At 42.7% G+C, this 12669-nt stretch overlaps 1 protein-coding gene across 1 annotated transcript in view; it reads right to left on the minus strand.

Annotated features, from left to right (window-relative positions):
* The window catches only part of large1 (LARGE xylosyl- and glucuronyltransferase 1), a 222755-nt gene that overhangs the window by 26316 nt on the left and 183770 nt on the right, over window positions 1–12669 (minus strand). The window lies entirely within an intron of this gene.

Genomic DNA, 12669 nt, shown 5'->3' on the forward strand with positions numbered 1-12669 from the left:
TCCTCAGCTCACAGAGCTAACTGACAGGGCTACAGGGTAAAGACTCCCATGTGGTCCTCAGCTCACAGAGCTAACTGACAGGGCTACAGGGTAAAGACTCCCATGTGGTCTTCAGCCCACAGAGCTAACTGACAGGGCTACAGGGTAAAGACTCCCATGCCATGTCCTCAGCCCACAGAGCTAACTGACAGGGCTACAGGGTAAAGACTCTCATGTGGTCCTCAGCTCACAGAGCTAACTGACAGGGCTACAGGGTAAAGACTCCCATGTGGTCCTCAGCCCACAGAGCTAACTGACAGGGCTACAGGGTAAAGACTCCCATGTGGTCTTCAGCCCACAGAGCTAACTGACAGGGCTACAGGGTAAAGACTCCCATGTGGTCCTCAGCCCACAGAGCTAACTGACAGGGCTACAGGGTAAAGACTCCCCATGTGGTCTTCAGCTCACAGAGCTAACTGACAGGGCTACAGGGTAAAGACTCCCATGTGGTCCTCAGCTCACAGAGCTAACTGACAGGGCTACAGGGTAAAGACTCCCATGTGGTCCTCAGCCCACAGAGCTAACTGACAGGGCTACAGGGTAAAGACTCTCATGTGGTCTTCAGCTCACAGAGCTAACTGACAGGGCTACAGGGTAAAGACTCCCATGTGGTCCTCAGCTCACAGAGCTAACTGACAGGGCTACAGGGTAAAGACTCCCATGTGGTCCTCAGCTCACAGAGCTAACTGACAGGGCTACAGGGTAAAGACTCCCATGTGGTCCTCAGCCCACAGAGCTAACTGACAGGGCTACAGGGTAAAGACTCCCATGTGGTCCACAGAGCTAACTGACAGGGCTACAGGGTAAAGACCCCCATGCCATGGTCCTCAGCCCACAGAGCTAACTGACAGGGCTACAGGGTAAAGACTCCCATGTGGTCCTCAGCCCACAGAGCTAACTGACAGGGCTACAGGGTAAAGACTCCCATGCCATGGTCCTCAGCCCACAGAGCTAACTGACAGGGCTACAGGGTAAAGACTCTCATGTGGTCCTCAGCCCACAGAGCTAACTGACAGGGCTACAGGGTAAAGACTCCCATGTGGTCCTCAGCCCACAGAGCTAACTGACAGGGCTACAGGGTAAAGACTCCCATGTGGTCCTCAGCTCACAGAGCTAACTGACAGGGCTACAGGGTAAAGACTCCCATGTGGTCTTCAGCTCACAGAGCTAACTGACAGGGCTACAGGGTAAAGACTCCCATGCGGTCTTCAGCTCACAGAGCTAACTGACAGGGCTACAGGGTAAAGACTCCCATGCGGTCTTCAGCTCACAGAGCTAACTGACAGGGCTACAGGGTAAACATGCCTCCTGTGAGTCCTAAAAGCCCAGACACAAAGAGAAAACAGAAGAACACAGTTAACGTTCCAGTGTTCTTTAACATTGTCCAATGGGGATAAGTCCCAATCCCCTTGCTTGACTTAATTTAATTTACTCTGCGATGTGTTCCAACTCAAACATGCTGCTAGAATAACCTTCAGTCACTCAAACTAGAGAGAGAGAGAGAGAGAGAGAGGGAGAGAGAGATGGTGAGAGAGAGGAGAGATGGGAGAGAGAGGAGAGATGGGAGAGAGAGGAGAGATGGGAGAGAGGAGGAGAGAGGAGAGAGAGATACTACCCCAGAGGGGTAGTGCACTACTTTAGACCAGGGCCCATAGGGGTAGTGCACTACTTTTAGACCAGGGCCCATAGGGGTAGTGCACTACTTTAGACCAGGACCCATAGGGGTAGTGCACTACTTTAGACCAGGGCCCATAGGGCTGGGGCACTACTTTAGACCAGGAAGCATAGGGGTAGTGCACTACTTTAGACCAGGACCCATAGTGGTAGTGCACTACTTTAGACCAGGGCCCATAGGGGTAGTGCACTACTTTAGACCAGGGCCCATAGTGTAGTGCACTACTTTAGACCAGGGCCCATAGGGGTAGTGCACTACTTTATACCAGGGCCCATAGGGGTAGTGCACTACTTTAGACCAGGGCCCATAGGGGTAGTGCACTACTTTAGAGCAGGGCCCATAGGGGTAGTGCACTACTTTAGAGCAGGGCCCATAGGGGTAGTGCACTACTTTAGAGCAGGGCCCATAGGGGTAGTGCAACACTTTAGACCAGGGCCCATAGTTTAGTGCACTACTTTAGACCAGGGCCCATAGTGGTAGTGCACTACTTTAGACCAGGGCCCATAGTGTAGGAATAGGGTGCCCTTTGTTTCCAATTACTTCACTCAGTGCTCAGTAATGAGAGGACTGCAGAGGAAAACTAGACAGATGAATTAGCAGAGAAATGGACGAGTGAAGAGTTCTGTGGTAAAACTCTGGGTTTCTACTTCTGTTCCTAGCTGAGAGGAATGATCTTTATTAAATCTGCCTGGCAACAGTAGAGGGGTTCACATCCTCTATAATGATCTTTATTAAATCTGCCTGGTAACAGTAGAGGAGTTAACATCCTCTATAATGATCTTTATTAAATCTGCCTGGCAACAGTAGAGGAGTTAACATCCTCTATAATGATCTTTATTAAATCTGCCTGGCAACAGTAGAGGAGTTAACATCCTATATAATGATCTTTATTAAATCTGCCTGGCAACAGTAGAGGAGTTAACATCCTCTATAATGATCTTTATTAAATCTGCCTGGCAACAGTAGAGGAGTTAACATCCTCTATAATATTTATTAAATCTGCCTGGCAACAGTAGAGGGGTTAAACATCCTCTATAATAATTATCCTTATATTAAATCTGCCTGGCAACAGTAGAGGAGTTAAACATCCTCTATAATGATCTTTATTAAATCTGCCTGGCAACAGTAGAGGAGATAACATCCTCTATAATGATCTTTATTAAATCTGCCTGGCAACAGTAGAGGGGTTAAACATCCTCTATAATGATCTTTATTAAATCTGCTTGGCAACAGTAGAGGGGTTCACATCCTCTATAATATTTATTAAATCTGCCTGGCAACAGTAGAGGGGTTCACAACCTCTATAATGATCTTTATTAAATCTGCCAGGCAACAGTAGAGGGGTTCACATCCTCTATAATGATCTTTATTAAATCTGCCTGGCAACAGTAGAGGAGTTAACATCCTCTATAATATTTATTAAATCTGCCCGGCAACAGTAGAGGAGTTAACATCCTCTATGATGTAATGATCTTTATTAAATCTGCCCGGCAACAGTAGAGGAGTTAACATCCTCTATAATCTTTATTAAATCTGCCTGGCAACAGTAGAGGAGTTAACATCCTCTATAATATTTATTAAATCTGCCTGGCAACAGTAGAGGAGTTAACATCCTCTATAATCTTTATTAAATCTGCCTGGCAACAGTAGAGGAGTTAACATCCTCTATAATCTTTATTAAATCTGCCTGGCAACAGTAGAGGAGTTAACATCCTTATAATAATTAAATCTGCCTGGCAACAGTAGAGGAGTTAACATCCTCTATAATATTTATTAAATCTGCCTGGCAACATCCTCTATAATGTAATGATCTTTATTAAATCTGCCTGGCAACAGTAGAGGAGTTAAATTCCCCTAATTGGTTGGTTTCATCAGGATATTAAATCTGCCTGGCAACAGTAGAGGAGTTAACATCCTCTATAATGTAATGATCTTTATTAAATCTGCCTGGCAACAGTAGAGGGGTTAAATTCCCCTAATTGGTTGGTTTCATCAGGATATTAAATCTGCCTGGCAACAGTAGAGTAATTCCCCTAATTGGTTGGTTTCATCAGGATATTCTGATCGGTATCTTCTGCATGTTTCTCTGCAGGCTCCAATGTCTCACCGCTTATATCCCAAAATGGGACCCTATTCCCTAGATAGTGCACTACTTTAGACCAGGACCCAGAGGGCTCTATTCCCTAGATAGTGCACTACTTTAGACCAGGACCCAGAGGGCTCTATTCCCTAGATAGGGCACTATTTTAGACCAGGACCCATAGCACCCTATTCCCTAGATAGTGCACTACTTTAGACCACTTTAGACCAGGACCCAGATAGGGCTCTATAGGGAATAGGGTTCTATTTGAGATGCAGAACACTGTTGTTTTTGGACCGGAAACTAAAGCTGCCTCAAGTGTACAATTATATTTCCTATAAAACCCTGAAGATTACAAAGCTAACTGTTGTTGTTGTTGTTGTTGACACATGTTGTGTTTGGAAAGGAGCCTGAAGTGTACAATGATCATTCCTTAATAAAAAATACCCAAATTCATAGCAAACTAATTTAGTACATGCTGTTTCATAGTTCAGTCAACAACCCACGGGGGGTTAAGATACTGTAATACATCCTATTCATACAGGACTAATATTACTAGAGAAGTGATGGCTGTAATGGAGTTTATAATGCAGTGGTGGCTGTAATGGAGTTGAGTTTATAATGCAGTGGTGGCTGTAATGGAGTTGAGTTTATAGTGGTGGCTGTAATGGAGTTTATAATGCAGTGATGGCTGTAATGGAGTTGAGTTTATAGTGCAGTGATGGCTGTAATGGAGTTGAGTTTATAATGCAGTGATGGCTGTAATGGAGTTTATAATGCAGTGGTGGCTGTAATGGAGTTGAGTTTATAGTGCAGTGATGGCTGTAATGGAGTTTATAATGCAGTGGTGGCTGTAATGGAGTTGAGTTTATAATGCAGTGATGGCTGTAATGGAGTTTATAATGCAGTGGTGGCTGTAATGGAGTTTATAATGCAGTGATGACTGTAATGGAGTTTATAATGCAGTGGTGGCTGTAATGGAGTTTATAATGCAGTGATGGCTGTAATGGAGTTTATAATGCAGTGATGGCTGTAATGGAGATGAGTTTATAATGCAGTGATGGCTGTAATGGAGTTTATAATGCAGTGATGGCTGTAATGGAGTTTATAATGCAGTGGTGGCTGTAATGGAGTTGAGTTTATAATGCAGTGGTGGCTGTAATGGAGTTTATAATGCAGTGGTGGCTGTAATGGAGTTTATAATGCAGTGGTGGCTGTAATGGAGTTTATAATGCAGTGATGGCTGTAATGGAGTTTATAATGCAGTGATGGCTGTAATGGAGTTGATAATGCAGTGATGGCTGTAATGGAGTTGATAATGCAGTGATGGCTGTAATGGAGTTGATAATGCAGTGATGGCTGTAGTTGATAATGCAGTGATGGCTGTAATGGAGTTTATAATGCAGTGATGGCTGTAATGGAGTTGATAGTGCAGTGATGGCTGTAATGGAGTTTATAATGCAGTGATGGCTGTAATGGAGTTGATAATAATGCAGTTTATAGAGTGATGTCTGTAATGGAGTTTATAATGCAGTGATGGCTGTAATGGAGTTCAGTTTATAATGCAGTGATGGCTGTAATGGAGTTCAGTTTATAGTGCAGTGATGGCTGTAATGGAGTTGATAATGCAGTGATGGCTGTAATGGAGTTTATAGTGCAGTGATGTCTGTAATGGAGTTTATAATGCAGTGATGGCTGTAATGGAGTTCAGTTTATAGTGCAGTGATGGCTGTAATGGAGTTGAGTTTATAATGCAGTGATGGCTGTAATGGAGTTGAGTTTATAATGCAGTGGTGGCTGTAATGGAGTTTATAATACAGTGGTGGCTGTAATGGAGTTTATAATGCAGTGATGGCTGTAATGGAGTTGAGTTTATAATGCAGTGGTGGCTGTAATGGAGTTGAGTTTATAATGCAGTGGTGGCTGTAATGGAGTTGAGTTTATAATGCAGTGGTGGCTGTAATGGAGTTTATAATACAGTGGTGGCTGTAATGGAGTTTATAATGCAGTAATGGCTGTAATGGAGTTGAGTTTATAATGCAGTGGTGGCTGTAATGGAGTTGAGTTTATAATGCAGTGATGGCTGTAATAGAGTTGATAATGTAATGATGGCTGTAATGGAGTTTATAATGCAGTGATGGCTGTAATGGAGTTTATAATGCAGTGATGGCTGTAATGGAGTTCAGTTTATAGAGCAGTGATGGCTGTAATGGAGTTGAGTTTATAATGCAGTGATGGCTGTAATGGAGATTATAATGCAGTGATAGCTGTAATGGAGTTGACTTTATAATGCAGTGATGGCTGTAATGGAGTTGAGTTTATAATGCAGTGATGGCTGTAATGGAGTTGATAATGCAGTGATAGCTGTAATGGAGTTGATAATGCAGTGATGGCTGTAATGGAGTTGATAATGCAGTGAGTTGATGGAGTTTATAATGCAGTGATGGCTGTGATGGAGTTGATAATGCACTGATGGCTGTGATGGATTTGATAATGTAATGATATAATGCAGTGATGGCTGTAATGGAGTTTATAATGCAGTGATGGCTGTAATGGAGTTGAGTTGATAATGCAGTGATGGCTGTAATAGGCTGATAATGTAATGATGGCTGTAATGGAGTTTATAATGCAGTGATGGCTGTAATGGAGTTTATAATGCAGTGATGGCTGTAATGGAGATTAGTTTATAATGCAGTGATGGCTGTAATGGAGATTAGTTGATAATGCAGTGATGGCTGTAATGGAGTTTATAATGCAGTGATGGCTGTGATGGAGTTTTGATAATAATGATGGCTGTGATGGATTTGATAATGTAATGCTGTAATGGAGTTGAGTTTATAATGTAATGATGGCTAATGTTTATAATGGTGATGGCTGTAGTTTATAATGCAGTGGTGGCTGTAATGGAGTTTATAATGCAGTGATGACTGTAATGGAGTTTATAATGCAGTGGTGGCTGTAATGGAGTTTATAATGCAGTGATGGCTGTAATGGAGTTTATAATGCAGTGATGGCTGTAATGGAGATGAGTTTATAATGCAGTGATGGCTGTAATGGAGTTTATAATGCAGTGATGGCTGTAATGGAGTTTATAATGCAGTGGTGGCTGTAATGGAGTTGAGTTTATAATGCAGTGGTGGCTGTAATGGAGTGATGGCTGTAATGGAATAATGCAGTGGTGGCTGTAATGGAGTTTATAATGCAGTGATGGCTGTAATGGAGTTTATAATGCAGTGATGGCTGTAATGGAGTTTATAATGCAGTGATGGCTGTAATGGAGTTGATAATGCAGTGATGGCTGTAATGGAGTTGATAATGCAGTGATGGCTGTAATGGAGTTGATAATGCAGTGATGGCTGTAATGGAGTTTATAATGCAGTGATGGCTGTAATGGAGTTCAGTTTATAGTGCAGTGATGGCTGTAATGGAGTTTATAATGCAGTGATGGCTGTAATGGAGTTGATAATGCAGTGATGGCTGTAATGGAGTTTATAGTGCAGTGATGTCTGTAATGGAGTTTATAATGCAGTGATGGCTGTAATGGAGTTCAGTTTATAATGCAGTGATGGCTGTAATGGAGTTCAGTTTATAGTGCAGTGATGGCTGTAATGGAGTTGATATAATGCTGTAGGAGTTTATAGTGCAGTGGCTGTAATGGAGTTTATAATGCAGTGATGGCTGTAATGGAGTTCAGTTTATAGTGCAGTGATGGCTGTAATGGAGTTGAGTTTATAATGCAGTGATGGCTGTAATGGAGTTGAGTTTATAATGCAGTGGTGGCTGTAATGGAGTTTATAATACAGTGGTGGCTGTAATGGAGTTTATAATGCAGTGATGGCTGTAATGGAGTTGAGTTTATAATGCAGTGGTGGCTGTAATGGAGTTGAGTTTATAATGCAGTGGTGGCTGTAATGGAGTTGAGTTTATAATGCAGTGGTGGCTGTAATGGAGTTTATAATACAGTGGTGGCTGTAATGGAGTTTATAATGCAGTAATGGCTGTAATGGAGTTGAGTTTATAATGCAGTGGTGGCTGTAATGGAGTTGAGTTTATAATGCAGTGATGGCTGTAATAGAGTTGATAATGTAATGATGGCTGTAATGGAGTTTATAATGCAGTGATGGCTGTAATGGAGTTTATAATGCAGTGATGGCTGTAATGGAGTTGATAATGCAGTGATGGCTGTAATGGAGTTCAGTTTATAATGCAGTGATGGCTGTAATGGAGTTGATAATGCAGTGATGGCTGTAATGGAGTTTATAATGCAGTGATGGCTGTAATGGAGTTGATAATGCAGTGATGGCTGTAATGGAGTTTATAGTGCAGTGATGGCTGTAATGGAGTGTATAATGCAGTGATGGCTGTAATGGAGTTCAGTTTATAGAGCAGTGATGGCTGTAATGGAGTTGAGTTTATAATGCAGTGATGGCTGTAATGGAGATTATAATGCAGTGATAGCTGTAATGGAGTTGACTTTATAATGCAGTGATGGCTGTAATGGAGATTAGTTTATAATGCAGTGATAGCTGTAATGGAGTTGATAATGCAGTGATAGCTGTAATGGAGTTGATAATGCAGTGATGGCTGTAATGGAGTTGATAATGCAGTGAAGGCTGTGATGGAGTTTATAATGCAGTGATGGCTGTGATGGAGTTGATAATGCACTGATGGCTGTGATGGATTTGATAATGTAATGATGGCTGCGAAGGAGTTGATAATGCAGTGATGGCTGTAATGGAGTTTATAATGCAGTGATGGCTGTAATGGAGTTGAGTTGATAATGCAGTGATGGCTGTAATAGAGTTGATAATGTAATGATGGCTGTAATGGAGTTTATAATGCAGTGATGGCTGTAATGGAGTTTATAATGCAGTGATGGCTGTAATGGAGATTAGTTTATAATGCAGTGATGGCTGTAATGGAGATTAGTTGATAATGCAGTGATGGCTGTAATGGAGTTTATAATGCAGTGATGGCTGTGATGGAGTTTATAATGGCTGTGATGGAGTTGATAATGCAATGATGGCTGTGATGGATTTGATAATGTAATGATGGCTGTAATGGAGTTGAGTTTATAATGTAATGATGGCGGTAATGGAGTTTATAATGCAGTGATGGCTGTAATGGAGTTGATAATGCAGTGATGGCTGTGATGGAGATTTAATGATGGCTGCGAGTGATGGCTGTAATGGAGTTGATAATGCAGTGATGGCTGTAATGGAGTTGAGTTGATAATGCAGTGATGGCTGTAATAGAGTTGATAATGTAATGATGGCTGTAATGGAGTTTATAATGCAGTGATGGCTGTAATGGAGTTTATAATGCAGTGATGGCTGTAATGGAGTTTATAATGCAGTGATGGCTGTAATGGAGATAATGCAGTGATGGCTGTAATGGAGTTTATAATGCAGTGATGGCTGTGATGGAGTTTATAATGGCTGTGAGGAGTTGATAATGCAATGATGGCTGTGATGGATTTGATAATGTAATGATGCTGTAGTTTATAATGTAATGATGGCGGTAATGGAGTTTATAATGCAGTGATGGCTGTAATGGAGTTGATAATGCAGTGGTGGCTGTAATGGAGTTGATCGTGCAGTGATGGCTGTAATGGAGTTGATAATGCAGTGATGGCTGTAATGGAGTTTATAATGCAGTGATGGCTGTAACGGAGATGATAATGCAGCGATGGCTGTAATGGAGATGATAATGCAGTGATTGCTGTAATGGAGTTGATAATGCAGTGATGGCTGTAATGGAGTTGATAATGCAGTGATTGCTGTAATGGAGTTTATAATGCAGTGATGGCTGTAATGGAGTTTATAATGCAGTGATGGCTGTAATGGAGTTTCAATGGAAAGTGACATGACTCCATATGAATATCAGAGTATGATGTCACTGCTGTGGTTAAATCAGTCTTATCAAGTATGATGTCACTGCTGTGGTTAAATCAGTCTGTATCAGAGTCTGTCACTGCTGTGGTTAAATCAGTCTCTATCAGAGTATGATGTCACTGCTGTGGTTAAATCAGTCTCTATCAGAGTATGATGTCACTGCTGTGGTTAAATCAGTCTCTATCAGAGTATGATGTCACTGCTGTGGTTAAATCAGTCTGTATCAGAGTGTGATGTCACTGCTGTGGTTAAATCAGTCTCTATCAGAGTATGATGTCACTGCTGTGGTTAAATCAGTCTCTATCAGAGTATGATGTCACTGCTGTGGTTAAATCAGTCTGTATCAGAGTATGATGTCACTGCTGTGGTTAAATCAGTCTCTATATCAGAGTATGATGTCACTGCTGTGGTTAAATCAGTCTCTATCAGAGTATGATGTCACTGCTGTGGTTAAATCAGTCTCTATATCAGAGTATGATGTCACTGCTGTGGTTAAATCAGTCTCTATCAGAGTATGATGTCACTGCTGTGGTTAAATCAGTCTATCAGAGTATGATCACTGCTGTGGTTAAATCAGTCTATGATGTCACTGCTGTGGTTAAATCAGTCTCTATCAGAGTATGATGTCACTGCTGTGGTTAAATCAGTCTATCAGAGTATGATGTCACTGCTGTGGTTAAATCAGTCTCTATCAGAGTATGATGTCACTGCTGTGGTTAAATCAGTCTATCAGAGTATGATGTCACTGCTGTGGTTAAATCAGTCTCTATCAGAGTATGATGTCACTGCTGTGGTTAAATCAGTCTCTATCAGAGTATGATGTCACTCCTGTGGTTAAATCAGTCTGTATCAGAGTATGATGTCACTGCTGTGGTTAAATCAGTCTCTATCAGAGTATGATGTCACTGCTGTGGTTAAATCAGTCTATCAGAGTATGATGTCACTGCTGTGGTTAAATCAGTCTATCAGAGTATGATGTCACTGCTGTGGTTAAATCAGTCTCTATATCAGAGTATGATGTCACTGCTGTGGTTAAATCAGTCTCTATCAGAGTATGATGTCACTGCTGTGGTTAAATCAGTCTATCAGAGTATGATGTCACTGCTGTGGTTAAATCAGTCTCTATATCAGAGTATGATGTCACTGCTGTGGTTAAATCAGTCTGTATCAGAGTATGATGTCACTGCTGTGGTTAAATCAGTCTATATCAGAGTATGATGTCACTGCTGTGGTTAAATCAGTCTATCAGTCACTGCTGTGGTTAAATCAGTCTCTATATCAGAGTATGATGTCACTGCTGTGGTTAAATCAGACACACACACACACGTACAGACAGTCAGACACAGCTACAGATTAAAATGCTGGAGGTGCAGCTGCTACAGACCTAGCTGTGTGCTGTCAGATTAGTTTGACGGCTGTAGAGTCCTGTACCTCTGTGAGGGTCAGAGGTTACAGCCGTAGCAGTTTCAAACAACAGCCTTTGATTCTGTTTTAGAGGATCGCCCAGGAAATAACTATGTTTGTTAACAGCAATACTGCCTGAACAATCTCTCTCTCTCTCTCTCTCTCTCTCTCTCTCTCTCTCTCTCTCTCTCTCTCTCTCTCTCTCTCTCTCTCTCTCTCTCTCTCTCTCTCTCTCTCTCTCTCTCTCTCTCTCTCTCTCTCTCTCTCTCCTCTCTCTCTCTCTCTCTCTCTCTCTCTCTCTCTCTCTCTCTCTCTCTCTCTCTCTCTCTCTCTCTCTCTCTCTCTCTCTCTCTCTCTCTCTCTCTCTCTCTCTCTCCTAAAACCAGCTGTGGACTTGTCCCTTGTCCTACTGTTGTCTTCTGTCCCCCACTGTCCCTAGAGTAGACTTGTCCTAGTGTCCCCAGAGCTACAGACACATGACTGACTGGACCTGTCCATGGAGAGCTGTGTGTAAGGTCTGTCTTCTGTCCCCTACTGTACCCAGAGCTACATACACATGACTGACAGGACCTGTACATGGAGAGCTGTGTGTAAGGTCTGTCTTCCTACCTGTCCACGGAGAGCTGTGTGTAAGGTCCGTCTTCCTACCTGTCCATGGAGAGCTGTGTGTAAGGTCTGTCTTCCTACCTGTCCATAGAGAGCTGTGTGTAAGGTCTGTCTTCCTACCTGCCCATAGATAGCTGTGTGTAAGGTTTGTCTTCCTACCTGTCCATAGAGAGCTGTGTGTAAGGTCTGTCTTCCTACCTGTCCACAGAGAGCTGTGTGTAAGGTCTGTCTTCCTACCTGTCCACGGAGAGCTGTGTAAGGTCTGTCTTCCTACCTGTCCATGGAGAGCTGTGTGTACGGTTTGTCTTCCTACCTGTCCATAGAGAGCTGTGTGTAAGGTCTGTCTTCCTACTGTCCATGGAGAGCTGTGTGTAAGGTCTGTCTTCCTACCTGTCCATAAAGAGCTGTGTGTAAGGTCTGTCTTCCTACCTGTCCACGGAGAGCTGTGTAAGGTCTGTCTTCCTACCTGTCCATGGAGAGCTGTGTGTAAGGTTTGTCTTCCTACCTGTCCATAGAGAGCTGTGTGTACGGTCTGTCTTCCTACTGTCCATGGAGAGCTGTGTGTAAGGTCTGTCTTCCTACCTGTCCATAAAGAGCTGTGTGTAAGGTCTGTCTTCCTACCTGTCCATGGAGAGCTGTGTAAGTTCTGTCTTCCTATCTGTCCATAGAGAGCTGTGTAAGGTCTGTCTTCCTACCTGTCCATGGAGAGCTGTGTAAGGTCTGTCTTCCTACCTGTCCATGGAGAGCTGTGTAAGGTCTGTCTTCCTACCTGTCCATAGAGAGCTGTGTAAGGTCTGTCTTCCTACCTGTCCATAGAGAGCTGTGTAAGGTCTGTCTTCCTACCTGTCCATAGAGAGCTGTGTGTAAGGTCTGTCTTCCTACCTGTCCATGGAGAGCTGTGTAAGGTCTGTCTTCCTACCTGTCCATAGAGAGCTGTGTAAGGTCTGTCTTCCTACCTGTCCATGGAGAGC

The sequence above is a fragment of the Oncorhynchus nerka genome, linkage group LG8, assembly GCF_034236695.1.
Source record: "Oncorhynchus nerka isolate Pitt River linkage group LG8, Oner_Uvic_2.0, whole genome shotgun sequence".
Lineage (NCBI taxonomy): Eukaryota > Metazoa > Chordata > Actinopteri > Salmoniformes > Salmonidae > Oncorhynchus > Oncorhynchus nerka.